The sequence below is a fragment of the Ambystoma mexicanum genome, chromosome 1p, assembly GCF_040938575.1.
Source record: "Ambystoma mexicanum isolate Mex_15411 chromosome 1p, UKY_AmexF1_1, whole genome shotgun sequence".
Classification (NCBI taxonomy): Eukaryota; Metazoa; Chordata; class Amphibia; order Caudata; family Ambystomatidae; genus Ambystoma; species Ambystoma mexicanum.
Window position 1 is genome coordinate 407,511,917 of NC_090921.1, and position 16,825 is coordinate 407,528,741.

The 16,825-nt window shown below is 45.3% G+C and overlaps 1 protein-coding gene and 1 non-coding gene across 3 annotated transcripts in view; one reads left to right on the forward strand and one right to left on the reverse strand.

Annotated features, from left to right (window-relative positions):
- LOC138571570 (tetraspanin-33-like) overlaps nucleotides 1-16,825 on the forward strand; it is a 935,706-nt gene that overhangs the window by 271,119 nt on the left and 647,762 nt on the right. The window lies entirely within an intron of this gene.
- Nucleotides 14,337-14,408, reverse strand: TRNAW-CCA (transfer RNA tryptophan (anticodon CCA)). The gene has a single exon. It is a non-coding gene; the product is annotated as a tRNA-Trp (tRNA).

The following is a 16,825-nucleotide window of genomic DNA, read 5'->3' on the forward strand; positions in this document are numbered from 1 at the left end:
GGCAGGATTTTAAACACTGAAACAAAAATGGCATGGCCTTTGTTGTGGTTTTTCAAGTTAAATTAAAGAGCCACGTGGAAAGGGGCCTACCCGTCATTACCAACAGACGAGCAGCATATGACAAGGCCTAATGACTATAAAGGTGCTCCATATATAATAATAGTGCTAATTTGGGTATTTTGCTCAACAAAGTTATTTGCCCCTTGGCTTACTTATGGCAACTCATTCTAAGTCACTTCCGTGGTTCCTCCAAGTATCAAAAACTAATGATGCTCCTTGTAATGTCCTTTTGTGTGACATCACTTCTGTTGGAGGAAGCCATATGCTAATTAGGAGGTTTGACTGTATTTTGCCTGTGGGTTGCATTTAAAGGCCATGAACAGAAGTCTGTTTCACATGAATGGCAGGATTTTAAACACTGAAACAAAAACGGCATGGCCTTTGTTGTGGTTTTTCAAGTTAAATTAAAGAGCCATGTGGAAAGGGGCTGTCTTGATATTGGGCAAAATCTTCCTCGGGGCCAGCCCTTTGAGAGCAAAAATACCCAATTCAGCCCAAAATACAGGTTCTATTGTGCTGAGCAGTGATCTCATGCTAGTGACAAATGACACCCTCAAAGCTTTAGCATATTTATTCTAAGCAGTGAATTTCATATACATTTGGGATTCAAGTTAGAGAATATTACAAAGCATAAAACAAAGAGCAATGCAAAATATAGTGAAACATGGAACTTAGATAAACATAGAGAAACATAGAGAAATATAGAGAAACATAGAGAAACACAGTCTTACGTCCCTTAATCAGCCCTGGGAGACCTGGGTTTTTCATAAGCTAGCTGTAAAACAAGCCCCGCTCATAGAAAAACAAGGCTGGAGGACACCGTGAGAGCCAATTCCGGGCACCTGACTGTACACGAATCAAGTCCACAGGCGATCTCCCCCTGATCCATGTGTGCATGGATATTTTATAATCTCTTGCTGTCAGTCACCATGACGCACAGTTCCAGAACTTTCCCTGTGCAACTGGCTCATGGAAAAAACCCAGCTCTCTCTGAGATGCTCCCTGCTCGCTCCTACCCCCTCCCTTGGTTCCCATCTGCGCTGGCTGAGGAATGTCTTATCAGTACCTTCCCAGAGAAAAGGAAGATTAGCTTGGGGCCAGGGCTACCGTTAGTGAGGCTGAATATTCTAAGGGAAGCAGGGATGTATTAACCCCATCTGCAAGCTCTAAAAGGCTTGCACTCATAGCTTAGTGTTTATAGCGCTTAAGACTGGCTATCTAAGCGCTATATAGGTGCCATGATGTTCCCCAAACACTCCAAAAACCTATTAGCTACATAGCTGGGGGCCCTCCCTGCCTGTCTATCAACAATGCTTAATTTGACCTATTTCATACTAGGCCTGCATATCCCTTGTAGCTCACTACTGCATAATGGAAGTGCTACAACAGACTACTGTCAGCATTTTTAGCACATACTTTGAATACACTATTGGCTTTCAGCGGCTAATGCTGTCATCTAAAGCCCTGATTGGCAAGGTTGCAATTTCGTGTATCACTACATTCCACCCCTATTCAACGTTTGTGCGACAAATGCTGACTAATACCTATCAATATAGTATTTAGTGCAGTGATAAAGACCTTGGGGCTTTGCAAGAGGTTTAAGCAAACTATCTTATAGCGGTTAGTTAGCGTGGCATGCAAGGTAAAACACTACCTAAACAAAAATGTACACAAAGTGAACAGTGACATATACCCTTGCCAAAACCTGGCCTACACAAAAAATACCTACACCAAGTGAACATGGACATTTACTCTAGCCAAAACATGGCCTACACAAAAAATACCTAAATCAATTTTGTATAACTGATTGTCAGTTAAAAAGCAGCATGCAGTTAGAATGTCAAGGCAATCCAGTGTAGTCTAATCTATAATGCACTATTGCATTTATGTATGGTTACCAATTCTAAAACCTGGCAGCCTTTCACCCTAAGGGCTTACCCTCCCCCTGATCCCAGGGCATTCAAGCGTGACTATGGGCTGTGTGACTAGACACTTCCCCCATGTATGTGGAACCCAACCAGAAACCATCTAATTTCGTGAACAAGGTGAACCCATGGGCACCAGGTTGTCAAAATAAAAACAATTCTACTAATTTACATCAAAGCATGGCATGTGTTATTCATGCAATCAAAAGCAAGCAATTCAATCCATATGTATGCTGGTAACTGTAGCTCTGCGTGCCAGTGTGTGGAGGATGGTCGCCCCCACCCAGTAAAAAGCCAACACCTGCTGATTTAACAATGTTTGCCATACAATGCATTGTGTGTATTTAGCAGTCTTGTTGACCTGCCCTATGGCAGACAAAAATGTCTACATGTCTAAAATTCTGTCATCTTCAATTGGCTGTCAATACTTGTAGCAGTGCTGGGCATATCAATGGGCCCCACTAGGCCAGAAGTTCTATAGCAGAGCTGGCATCAGAACCCATAGTGGCTAGCTTATTGTGCACAGTTTCTATGTCACAAGCATATAAAGCTCCTGTTACTCCCCGCTGCTCCTGCAATTAATGAATCTAGCTCCCTAGCTACGCGCACTCTAGTGATGGGCCATAGAAATGGACTCCATTTGTAGCAGCTTGGTAGTACTAAGGAAACATTGCCTCATGGTAAATCTATGTCTAAGTGTAGCACTGTAATAATAAAGGTGTGCATTACCAGCCTACAATTTACATGTTGTCTTACTACTGGAAAATCTAACAGGTTCACAGTGTCTACCTTCTGTGACTTGGAGAATACCCTTCTTCAAGTGGGATATCTACCATATACAATATTAACTTTAGCCACAAACACCATACTACTATCCGGCAGTGGCTGTTTCATCACACCATGGAAAAAATTCATTTAGTCAAGTTATAGTTCATAAATCTTGGCGAGAACACTCGCTGCAGTTCTTGGTCAGAAAAACATCACATTAGACAAATTAAACAAATGGTATCCATTCAGTGACAAAAGATGCCTGACAATGTGCCAGGCCAGTACACTAGCAATTCCATGTGGATACTCATTTGTAGCGCTTTTCCAAAGAATTATTCCAAATGTTTACAATCAAAAGGTGACTCTTTGCATTAGTGTGCTGGAGACAGCTGTCCCCACAAAAACATGAAACTGGTTGGTTTAACAAAAACCGTGTCACACTCTGTGTCATAAAATCAAACATCAAGTCAGTCATGGTTTCATTTACCTGCCTTAAGCTGGCTGTAAAAGTATCCAGTGTTTCAAAGATTACCATTTCAAATTATAGCTCATACACTTGGCAGCATTACTTCAATTAAGAATCTTAACCTACGCACAGGTGACTTTGATGTGCGCACTCATCTTATCTCAAAATTAATTACACTCCTGCTTGCATAATTCTGCTGCCCCAACAGTTCATAAATCATTCTCCTGCCTACGTGCAATGTAGAATATTTTTTTTTTCAAAAAAAAACAAAACATCTCTGGTTAAAGCCATTCAGTTGGAAGAGTAAAACCATTTGGTTTTTTCAGATTCATCTCAACAGTGCATTTAAAAACCATTTTTCAATGTGTTAGCATTCAATTGCTGTGTCACACAGCTGTATGTGGTGCCTGATGTTACAGTCCACAATTCATTGTCCATAGTCCTTTAAACAAGAAAGGGCAAAACATGTCATTTAAATGTGTAGCATCAAATACTTGATAATTAGCCAAGTCTGCATCGTGCCAGTTCAGCAAAAGTTATTACTCTGTTGGACACTATTCGCAGGTTACAGCATTGAGTGCGGTGCAGGGCACGTTAAAGTTGAAATAGCATGTCGCAGTGGCTCGCTTTCTCTGAGAATGCGTCTGACCCTTCTTTGATCAGTGTCACCCACAAACTGCATATTAACTTCCTGATATTGTAAAATGTCTTGTTGTGCTTTGCCTAGGCAAAATACAAACAGAAATGTTAGGATGTCATCAAAACTTCAATATCAGCGTTATCCACCCCTTCCCATAATACCACCCCCATCTTCAAAAAGTCTCATCAGGTAACTACACACTTTGTCATTGCTACTGCAATTATTTATCACCTTTCTGCATGTTTCTGGGGGCTTATTTACACTCAACCATACGGGGTGTAACTGCCTAATCACAAACTCATTTGTGCAATGCAATCATAGCTGGTCAATGGTACCTCAGACTGATCTGTGCTTTTACAAAGCCATATAGTAAGTACCCAGGTCGCACAATGCTTTTCTTTTTTCACCAAAGCGATCACCAATGCCAGGCGCCAACTTGCTTCCAGTGTCTCATGATCTTGTTTCAGTTTGCCCTGCTGGCATCACTCCATTTTTCAAAGGTAAAGTCTTTCAGTCCAATACCGCTTACAGTTGTACAGGCAGCTTTGTTTATTTATCTTTCTTTTCTTAGCAGTGTCTTTTCAAGCCTCTGGTTTTTTCACTTGTCATTTTTTTCAAAGGGCGTTTGCTGTTTTTGAACCACCCCTTTGAGTGCGATAGTCTAAGCCAGTTTCTTTTGTTGCTTCAACAAATCATTCATTCTTGCACTAAGCCGTGTGGCTTCTGGATCATGGCTAATGTGCAGTGTTCATGTTGTACTTCAAAGCCCCGCTCTGCATGTTGTCTCTTGCAAAACGGCTAAGCACTTTTGTCAGTTTTGCTTCCATCTGGAATGCCATAATGTCTTTGTCAGTTACTCCATCCCCTGGCAATGTAGCTTGCAGTTTGCCAGATGTGTATTTTCTCTTCTCAAAGCGCCTAGAGGTTTCTTCTCCAGTGCACAGCGCTTTACTTCAGTTCACATCACATGGAGCATTGGAATGCAGCTTGCACAGCAATAGCGCTTTACTTCACTTCACATCACATCACATGGGAATGCGGTTTGCACAGTAATGTCTGTTGGAATGGGCAGCTGTCTTTTCTTGGCCCATTCACAGATGCATAGGTAAATGTTCAGATGTGATGTGCCCGTCTGCCATCCTGCATGAAGCCTTTGCTCCGTACCACAGTTTACTGGGCAAATTCTTTACTTTTTGAACAGCTCTCTGTTTTTGCTCCCCCTTCCTCAGGAATGCAGGCATGTTTATCTTTCGTGTGCACCTGGCAGCGCCATTAGCACGCAGCTTATCTCTTTTGCCTATAACTCTTATACTGTGGCGGCTTCACTCGTTTTAGACAGTTCATCCAGATTACCTCTTTCTTGTACTGTTTCTGCTTTTGTTTGCCTTCACGCACCTCGCCCAAGACAGCTTCAAGGCACAAGCTCTGCACACACAGCAAGACTCTTGTTTTCAAAAGCGGCACTTTTCTTGTCATTTTTCTACTCCATGTAATTTTGCAAAATGTCAAAGCGTCTTTTTTTTTCTTGTAATGTGCGATCTTTCAAGAGAACTCGCAACCCATTAAATCTTTGTGCTATCTTATCACACACAGATGTTTCATTCTGTTGTACCATTGCCAAACTATAACCACTCAGTTCAGTGCATTTAAAAAATAAAAATGCCAATGTTTAGTGCAGCTCCCTGCACGTTTTTTTTTCTGCAAGAACAACCCACACTCTATTGCTTGTGGGCTGTTTAATGTGTCAACAACATTTTTCCCCATGTATCACAGTCAACAGGACACTATTTCCAAATCATACATCACTTATAAGGCAACAGCACAAATCCATGGCATAGCATAGGGACAGTCAAAAATACTCCAGGGGCAATTTAGAAAAATATAAATTGTTTTTCTCCCCAACCGTTGCAAACTGATTCTGCAATTTCAAATCAGTACACAAAAATCGAAAATCCAAATAACATTCACTCACTTTCCTTTTTAAGTGAGTCTCTCACCCAATATAAGCATGGCACAGCCTAAAATGCAATATAACCATTTTAGTGTGTTTCCTTTAAACAGAGTTTGCCACCATTAGCACATGGAATTTTACAGTTGCCAAAAGAAAGAAAAAACTCTTTAGGCTCTCAGCACAGATGTTACTCATTCTCCTAAGCATGGCTCATTCCCCTTCCTCATTATTCAGGAATGCCAACCCTTCAAAAGCATATATCAAAAAAGACGAACCTTCGCCTCCGAACATTACAGCCCCCACTCGCTAGCACACTGGGGCTGAGTCAATGGTTAAATCACTATTCACAATTTGCATGTCAAATCCCTGCAATTATTTTTTTTTTTCCTGCCCTCATGACAGAATAGAGATGAGAACTCCGTCTCATTATGCATTCCAAATTACAACTTTAAACTTGGGAAACCACATGATAAAATTCTTTTTCTAATTGAGCATACATCTTTCTTAACCATTCATCGGAGTGCTTTAAACAAAGCCATTTCCCGCTCGTTTATTGCCTTGTACTCCCTGGCACCAATCCCATGCAATAAGTCAGTCACGACTGATTTACTGAAGGGAGTCTTAACCACACAAGCTATCGGCCACGGCAAGCCGACACAACATTGCTGCCTTTTGAAGTCTCAGAGCTGCAGTGAGACCATCAAGGAAATGCGACAGCCTGCTCCCCACTCTGCACTGTGTTCTCTCACACCATTTGTCATGTCAGCATGGCACTGCTCTTCACAAATCCCACAAAGCTGCCACCAAATGTCTTGATATTGGGCAAAATCTTCCTCGGGGCCAGCCCTTTGAGAGCAAAAATACCCAATTCAGCCCAAAATACAGGTTCTATTGTGCTGAGCAGTGATCTCATGCTAGTGACAAATGACACCCTCAAAGCTTTAGCATATTTATTCTAAGCAGTGAATTTCATATACATTTGGGATTCAAGTTAGAGAATATTACAAAGCATAAAACAAAGAGCAATGCAAAATATAGTGAAACATGGAACTTAGATAAACATAGAGAAACATAGAGAAATATAGAGAAACATAGAGAAACACAGTCTTACGTCCCTTAATCAGCCCTGGGAGACCTGGGTTTTTCATAAGCTAGCTGTAAAACAAGCCCCGCTCATAGAAAAACAAGGCTGGAGGACACCGTGAGAGCCAATTCCGGGCACCTGACTGTACACGAATCAAGTCCACAGGCGATCTCCCCCTGATCCATGTGTGCATGGATATTTTATAATCTCTTGCTGTCAGTCACCATGACGCACAGTTCCAGAACTTTCCCTGTGCAACTGGCTCATGGAAAAAAACCCAGCTCTCTCTGAGATGCTCCCTGCTCGCTCCTACCCCTCCCTTGGTTCCCATCTGCGCTGGCTGAGGAATGTCTTATCAGTACCTTCCCAGAGAAAAGGAAGATTAGCTTGGGGCCAGGGCTACCGTTAGTGAGGCTGAATATTCTAAGGGAAGCAGGGATGTATTAACCCCATCTGCAAGCTCTAAAAGGCTTGCACTCATAGCTTAGTGTTTATAGCGCTTAAGACTGGCTATCTAAGCGCTATATAGGTGCCATGATGTTCCAAACACTCCAAAAACCTATTAGCTACATAGCTGGGGGCCCTCCCTGCCTGTCTATCAACAATGCTTAATTTGACCTATTTCATACTAGGCCTGCATATCCCTTGTAGCTCACTACTGCATAATGGAAGTGCTACAACAGACTACTGTCAGCATTTTTAGCACATACTTTGAATACACTATTGGCTTTCAGCGGCTAATGCTGTCATCTAAAGCCCTGATTGGCAAGGTTGCAATTTCGTGTATCACTACAGGGGCCTACCCGTCATTACCAACAGACAAGCAGCATTTTAATTTACAAATGAAGGAGGAATCAAAGATCCCTGTCACATGGAAAACAGGATTTGTACACATTGAAAACAAAAACGGCCTGCACAGGTGTGTGCAAATAAAAATGGTTTCATAAAGTCAAAAATTTAAAAAAAGATATCCCTGCTCAACGAAAAATGTCAGGAAAACAAAACATGTGTGCGGGTTGACCAAAAGCAATGTATATTATGTTTCACCTACAAACCTCCAGTGACATTTGAAGAGCCAATTTGTCTTCATGGAAATTGTCAGCCCAAGGCAGACACATTTGCTGGCTGTAGGCAAAGCTTCACAAGGACATCTCCCACTTCCAGCCTGGATGTCACATGTCCCATCTAATGACAAACCACAATAAATATGTCCTGCTTAAGGCTTCGAAATTCAGTGTTCTCCAGACTTGCTGGCTCTGAAAGCATTGACTTCAAGAAAAGTTACCCCTGGCTTGAGCATGACTAATATTTGTAAAAATGGGGGCACCCACTTCAAGGAGCCAGCTTCCAGCACAAAGGAGACTGATAAAAAAAGAAAACTCTGGCCACAGGCTGAGCCAGTGAAAACAAAGGGCCGGAAGGCAGGAGTCAGGGCCATTTGTCCCACATGAAGATTCATAATTCATTTAAAAGGACTATTATCATTTAGGCCTTTTTAACAGCCATTATAAGGCGGATGGATTTCATCTATGGAAACTTATGTAATTTCCAGGCTATTTTGGGGATATCCAATTCATCTTCTTGTAACTCTGAGAACTGTAAGGGCCAGTTAAATTAGGTTTCTGGCTGATCTGAACATGTTCCAAATGTGAGAGTTGGTGAGCGGTGGACATTGAAATTAGGGATGTGCTTAATAACTTACATATTCATAACTGTTGTATTTTTATGGAAATGACAGAAAGGTGCCACATGGCCATGCTACATGATACGGATTTGGTGGCCGCTTATCTAATTCCCCATGATTATCTGAAACAGAATATATGTTTAGTATGGCAGTTGCTAGTAAAATTATGAAGTTGTGATACATAACTAGTTTTTGCCAAAAAGGTGAAAGGAGAACAAAGGGCGATTACAAATGGGAATTGCCATATGTTGCTCCACACCACTAAACCAATCCTGACTTGGAGGGTAGGTTTGGGAGGAGAGAGAAGGGTAACTGCCCAATCCTAGTGGCAGGGATTATTGCAGGCAGATTTAGAAAGAGGTTGTTGCAATAGTCCAGCCTAGAGAGGACCAGAGCTCTGGAGACAGTGAGCCTCTGGGGGAAAGAGAGGAAAAGAAGAATACCTCTAAGGAGGTGCAGCTGGTAGTGTGACTTCTTAGAGACGTCAGAGATGTGAGGAGAGAAGGAGAGTGTGGAGTCGATGATGAGCCCGAGGTTTTTAGCCTCACAGGTGGGAGCAGGAAGAGGGCCCAGAGAGTCTGGTCAGAAAGTGACAGGGAGTGGGTGTGCTGATGAGGAGAGTCTCAGTCTTACTGGCATTAAGAAAGAGATCATTGGCAGCACACCACCCCTGGATGGCGAACAGACAATCAGAGAAGAGTGAGGGAGAAGAGGTGGCTGAAAATGAGTTGAGTGTCATCCGCATAGCACTGGAAGTTGGGATAGAGCATGGCAATGCAGTTGGCAAGATGTTCCAGGTATTGGTTGAACAGCCAGGGAGAGAGGTTAGACCCCTGGGGAACACCCTAGGTAGAGATAGAGATAGAGGAGAGGAAGGACCCAAGTTGAACCGGGGAATGTCGATCAGAGAGGAAAGAAGTCAGCCATGCCAGGGCCTGACCAGTGATCCCCAGGTTATCATGGAGAGGATTGAGCAGGATGGCATGGTTGACCGTATCAAAGGCAGAAGAGAGATCAAGCAAGATGAAAACACAGGGGGTGTTGGAGTCAAGGTTGGAGAGCAGGTCTTCATGGATGTTCAGGAGAGCAGTTTCCATGCTTCTGGCAGCTCTGAAGCCAGACTGATGGTCACAGAGGCAACCAACAGATTCAGTGTGAAGATTAAGCTGGGAGATGGCCAGCTTTTCCAGGAGTTTGGCAAGGAAAGGAGTGATGGAGATTGAGCGATAGTTGGCCAGGTAAGACGGGTCGGTAGAGGGTTTCTTAAGAAGAGGGTGCCAAAGGGAGTGCACAAGGGAGGACGGGAAGACTCCAGTGGTGAAGGAATGGTTGCAGAAGTCAATCAGGGCAGGAGCCAGGGAGTTGATGTGGTCCTTGATGGTTTTGGAGGAGCTGGGGTGAACCTGTTTTGACAAGACATTCATAGATCAGACTTGTCTGGAAACCTCGTCAGGGGAGAACGGGGGAAAGGCACAGAAGCAGGGAGAACCATTGTGGTTAGGGACCTCCTGCTTAGAGCAAAAACAGTCTGAGGCACCCATGGGGTGCATACATTACAATGGTGACAAAGATACATTTAATAGCCACCAATTATCACAAGATTCATTGATTGATATTTTATTTCTATCGCGCTCGTACACAAGTGTTTCAGAGCTCGACAAGGCAAGGGAGGGGAACAGGGGAGAACAAAACAGCGATCTTACTTGGCCCAGTGACATTGAGAACGCGCAAGTGCATGGGAGAGGGGGGAGGGGAAAAGTGCATGGAAGGGGGGGAGAGGTGGAAAGTGCGAAGCAGAGGAGAAACAGATAAATAATAAATAATAAAGGCAACAAACAGTGGTAATGCAGCCAGCAATTTGCAAGTGCTAGGTTTAAGGCAGCAGACAGGATAGGTCCGATATGTGCAGGAAGAAAAAGGGGGGGCTGTATGGGTACAGATACAGACCCCAGTGCAAGGGGTGGCCCGGAGGCAGTGCGGGAGGGTGACAGGATGAGCAGGCACCTGGGCTCAAAAGCCAGAGGGTGGCCAGGTGCATGGTGCCAAGAGAGAACAGATCAGCAGGGGAGAGGGGGAGCAAAGGCAGAAGAAAAGAGGAAGTTCTTGAGGTGCTTCCGGAACCAGAGATGGTTCTCCTCAAGTTTTAGAGTGACAGGGAGGCTGTTCCAGAGGGAGGCCCCAGCCGAAGACAGAGATCTACCCCCAGCTCGTTTCCTATAAAAACGACTGACCCTGAGTGAGTTGGAGTTAGAGGAGTGAAGAGCTCGAGAGGGGAGGTATTTGCGGAGGGATAGCTGAAGGTATTTTGGATCCAGGCCCCAGAAAGCCTTGTGGACAATGCAGAGGGTTTTGAATATAATCCTTGTATCCAATGGGAGCCAGTGAAGAGATTTCAGAGCTGGAGAGATACAATCCCAGGGGTTGAGGCCAAGGACAAGTCTCGCAGTCCTGTTCTGGATTAGTTGCAGAGGGCGCAGAGTAGAGGCAGGTAGATTTAGAAAGAGGCTGTTACAATAGTCCAAGCTAGAGAGAACCAGAGCTTGAGATACCATGAGATTCTGGGGGAAGGAGAGGAAAGGCAGAGTAGCTCTGAATAGGTGCAGTCTGAAATTTGACTTTTTAGAGACCTCAGATATGTGGGCGGAGAAGGAAAGGGTGGAGTCATAGATGACCCCGAGGTTCTTAGCCTCACAGGTGGGGGTAGGAGGAGTGCCAAGGGAGGCCGGCCAGAGAGTGAGGGGAAAGGGTGGTGAAGGTTTGCCGATGAGGAGGATCTCCGTCTTGCTGGCATTCAGACAAAGATCATTGGCGGCACACCAATCTTGAATGGCAGTTAGGCAATCAGAGATGAGAGAGCGAGAGGAGGTGGCAGAGGGCAGCCTGAAAATGAGTTGAGTGCCGTCAGCGTAGCACTGGAAATTTGAGCAGAAAATGGCAATGCAGTGGGCGAGAGCCAGGTATTGGTTGAAAAGCTAGGGCAAGAGGTGAGACCCCTGGGGAACACCACAGGTAGAGAGGAAGATAGATGAAAGGAAGGACCCAAGTTGGACCTGGGAGGGTCGATCTGAGAGGAAAGAGGTCAGCCAGGCCAGAGCCTGATCAGTGATACCCAGGTTTTCACGGAGACGGTTGAGCAGGATGGTATGGTTGACCGTGTCGAAGGCAGAATAGAGATCGAGGAGGATGAGGACAGAGGGAATGTTAGAGTCAAGGTAGGTGAGCAGATCTTTACGGATGTTTAGGAGAGCAGTTTCCATGCTTCTGGCAGCTCTGAAGCCAGACTGGTGGTCATGGAGACAGCCAACAGAATTGGAATGAAGTCAAAGCTGAGAGATGGCCAACTTTTCCAGGAGTTTGCCAAGAAAGGGAGTAATGGAAATTGGGCGATAGTTAGCTGGACAAGAAGGATCAGCTGTGGGTTTCTTGAGAAGATGATGCACAAAGGAGTGCTTGAGAGGGGAGGGGAAGGATCCAGAGGCACAGGAGTGGTTACAAAAATCAGCAAGGGCCGGAGCGAAGGTGTCAATGTGGTCCTTGATGGTTTTAGAGGAACAGGGATGAACCTGTTTTGAAGAGGCTTTCATAGATCAGACTTGTCGAGCAACCTCGTCAGGGGTGAAAAGAGGAAAGGACAAGAAGGATGGTGGGAGGGTGGCTAAAGGAGGGTCAGCAAGCACAGATGGAGAGGGAAGAGGAGGAGGGGCGGGCCAGGATGTGCCACTTTTTTTTTACCTCCTCGCTGCAGCGAGGAGGTAATGATATAAATGGGTGCATTAGCACCCTATTGTTGTTAAATGCGGTCCGCTGCCGCAGGCGCATTCAACAACAATGAGCGCCTGCCACGCCTTCTCCCAACATGCCAGCTCAGCCCTTGAAAGACTCTGCCGAGCTGGCGCGGTTGGGGCCTTATGGCGCCTTTTGATATCAAGAGCGCAGGCGCTTCCAACAGCAACAGCGTGCCTTCTCCCACCACGCTAGCTCGGGGGAACCCTTGAAAGACTCCCCCAACCTGCAGCTGGGGGCTAAAGGCGCCCCAGGGGGCGTGGCGGCACGGGCGTTCGCCCGGCTCGCCCCCTTCCTAAGGCCGGGCCTGATGCCCCACCACGGGAGCCTCAGATGGCCAACCATCATGTACAATGGGCCCGACACATCTTCAGCCGGGCCTGGCCACCGCCATGGCCTATGTGAAGAATCATCTGCGGCTCAGTGGCTTTTGAGTATTTCCTACATCTGCTGCGCCCTGGCTGCTTTGCTCTGCTCTCGCTTCCGCGGCAGAATACTTTGTTATTTTATGTGTACTTGGGTTACCTGCCGCATCAGTGTCCCTAGTACCTGCAATTGCGCTATATGTCTGTGAAGGGACCTCGTGGCGCAAGCCTCTGACTCCCGATCAGAGAAGGCTGCGTGGCCGGCGGGGTCTTTTGTGCCCTATATGTCAGAGCGATAGCTATTCCCTCACTAGGAACAGAGGCTTTTTCATAGGACCCTTCTCTCCGGCCGTTGGTGCATTTTAGGGCACTACTGCTGCACCCAGTGCCAGGGGAGAAGTGCACAGTGCTGCTAAGAGCCCCACTGCCCACCACATGTTGCGGGATCTTGGTGCCATGTCAGGCCACATTGATTGTCTATGAGCACAGATATCAGCCGCACCCCCTCATGCCCACATGTTTCCGGTCACCCCTACACCATTAGCAAACCGTTTTCAGATGTTAAAGCCGTTTGGGGTGCAGACGCACCCGCTGCTATAAATACTCTGTGTATCAGTATGGAGCCAGCGTCATTGTGGGTCCTCTCTGCTCTCAGCATCCGACGTTGCTGTTTAATGGGGTAAAGGGAGGCTCCAAGAGGTAGAAAAAGAACTCGTCCCTGGGTGGGCTTGAACCACCAACCTTCCGAACGCGCTAACCGATTGCGCCACAGAGACAGGCGAGAGCAAGTGTTTCCTGAGCAGATGTCACGCTGTGATAGCAGAGCACGCATGGATATAGAGCTTGTTTATATGTATGAAGTTTAGGAATGCATGGAGATCCTATAGCAACACAGACACGTGCGTTCCTGCTCCTCCCGTGTGCAAACCAGTCCATGAAACCCTGGTCTGAGTTTCCACGTGTCCTCTTCTCTTTGTCCAACAACTCCTTTCAGAATGGTGGCAATTCGACCAGATACACACATTTATGAGAACAATATCCATTGCATTTGGGAGACACCAGTCAATTCCAGGTTTTCGTTTTGCATTCTGGGACTTGTAGTCGTGGATGTCCCCATTATAAACCCAGAACTGGACTTTGCCTCCCAAATGGAGTGGATAATGTTGGCATGTATGCAAACAAACAGAAAAAACGTGCCCTTGGCATATCTGCCCCATTACCCCCACGCCCCTCTTCCTCATCCAATGCTTGCATATGAGGGCATCAACCTCCTCGACAGGAACCCTTTTCTATTCCTTCATTTGTTCATGCCTCTCCTATTCCTGGGAGTGTAACTCTCCCTTACTCCTGCATGCCTTCGTTTTTTTTTTATAATTGCTGCCTGAAGCCAGGGACTCTGGTGGTGGGAGGTGGGGGGGAGGTGGGGGGGTGGGGGGGCTGTGATACTTACCGGCTAAGTGCACAATAAAAAAGAAGCAATGGTTAGAGACCGGTGTCCGTTTCTAGAGGAACATGTCTGTGCATGACTTTTGTGCAGTATTGGATAAAAACGACCTCACAATTTACGATAAATACATTTTCATATTGCGATACAAAAAACAAGGCAGACTTGACCCCGACGTGATTTGAACACGCAACCTTCTGATCTGGAGTCAGAGGCGCTACCGTTGCGCCACGAGGTCCCGCCTCAGGAAAGTGCCCACACTCTGTGGACTGGTGACATTGAGGGCGCATACATGGACACAACATATATAACGCCCAACACACTCTGCCTTGTGCGCGAGATAAATGACAGTCAGGCCGCCGGTGTTATTTAATGTTGTGCGCCCCGGTGCCCTTCCAGTCCCCCCAATGGTCGCAGCTCAGCACAGCTCGGTCTGCAGAGGCTTCACTTTATTCCTACCCAGGTTAGAGCTGCAGCGACGGAAACAGCCGAAGACTGGGGGAGATGCAAATGCACGGGATACTAAATATTACATAACCCCGGAAAATACACAAAAGCACCTGTGCCACAGAGGATCTTTCACATGGGGGTTATCTCGGCAACAGTAACCCATTTCATATTGCACTTTTATATAACTCCCACCCAGTGCTTTAAGTGGGATTGGAAATCGAGGGGGGGCCCTAGTTAGGGTGTGTGGCAATGTTAATAGCTTATGTTATTATATCATGCTATTATAAAACAAGGCCTAATGACTATAAAGGTGCTCCATATATAATAATAGTGCTAATTTGGGTATTTTGCACAACAAAGTTATTTGCCCCTTGGCTTACTTATGGCAACTCATTCTAAGTCACTTCCGTGGTTCCTTCAAGTATCAAAAACTGATGATGCTCCTTGTAATGTCCTTTTGTGTGACACCACTTCTGTTGGAGCAAGCCATATGCAAATTAGGAGGTTTGCCTGTGGGTTGCATTTGAAGGCCCTGAACAGAAGTCTGTTTCACATGAATGGCAGGATTTTAAACACTGAAACAAAAACGGCATGGCCTTTGTTGTGGTTTTTCAAGTTAAATTAAAGAGCCACGTGGAAAGGGGCCTACCCGTCATTACCAACAGACAAACAGCATTTTAATTTACAAATGAAGGAGGGATCAAAGATCCCTGTCACATGGAAAACAGGATTTGTACACATTGAAAACAAAAACGGCCTGCACAGGTGTGTGCAAATTAAAATGGTTTCATAAAGTCAAAAATTGAAAAAAATATATCACTGCAAAACGAAAAATGTCAGGAAAACAAAACATGTGTGCGGGTTGACCAAAAGCAATGTATATTATGTTTCACCTACAAACCTCCAGTGACATTTGAAGAGCCAATTTGTCTTCATGGAAATTGTCAGCCCAAGGCAGACACATTTGCTGGCTGTAGGCAAAACTTCACAAGGACATCTCCCACTTCCAGCCTGGATGTCACATGTCCCATCTAATGACAAACCACAATAAATATGTCCTGCTTAAGGCTTCGAAATTCAGTGTTCTCCAGACTTGCTGGCTCTGAAAGCATTGACTTCAAGAAAAGTTACCCCCTGGCTTGAGCATGACTAATATTTGTGAAAATGGGGGCACCCACTTCAAGGAGCCAGCTTCCAGCACAAAGGAGACTGATAAAAAAAAACTCTGGCCACAGGCTGAGCCAGTGAAAACAAAGGGCCGGAAGGCAGGAGTCAGGGCCATTTGTCCCACATGAAGATTCATAATTCATTTAAAAGGACTATTATCATTTGGGCCTTTTTAACAGCCATTATAAGGCGGATGGATTTAATCTATGGAAATTTATGTAATTTCCAGGCTATTTTGGGGATATCCAATTCATCTTCTTGTGATGCTGAACTGTAAGGGCCAGTTAAATTAGGTTTCTGGCTGATCTGAACATGTTCCAAATGTGAGAGTTGGTGAGCGGTGGACATTGAAATTAGGGATATGCTTAATAATTTTCATATTCATAACTGTTGTATTTTTATGGAAATGACAGAAAGGTGCCACATGGCCATGCTACATGATACGGATTTGGTGGCCGCTTATCTAATTCCCCATGATTAGCTGAAACAGAATTTATGTTTAGTATGGCAGTTGCTAGTAAAATTATGAAGTTGTGATACATAACTAGTTTTTGCCAAAAAGGTGAAAGGAGAACAAAGGGTGATTGCAAATGGGAATTGCCATATGTTGCTCCACACCCCTAAACCAATCCTGACTTGGAGGGTAGGTTTGGGAGGAGAGAGAAGGGTAACTGCCCAATCCTAGTGGCAGGGATTATTGCAGGCAGATTTAGAAAGAGGTTGTTGCAATAGTCCAGCCTAGAGAGGACCAGAGCTCTGGAGACAGTGAGCTTCTGGGGGAAAGAGAGGAAAAGAAGAATACCTCTAATGAGGTGCAGCTGGTAGTGTGACTTCTTAGAGATGTCAGAGATGTGAGGAGAGAAGGAGAGTGTGGAGTTGATGATGATCCCGAGGTTTTTAGCCTCACAGGTGGGAGCAGGGAGAGGGCCCAGAGAGTCCGGCCAGAAAGTGACAGGGAGTGGGTGTGTTGATGAGGAGAGTCTCAGTCTTACTGGCATTAAGAAAGACATCATTGGCAGCACACCATTCCTGGATGGC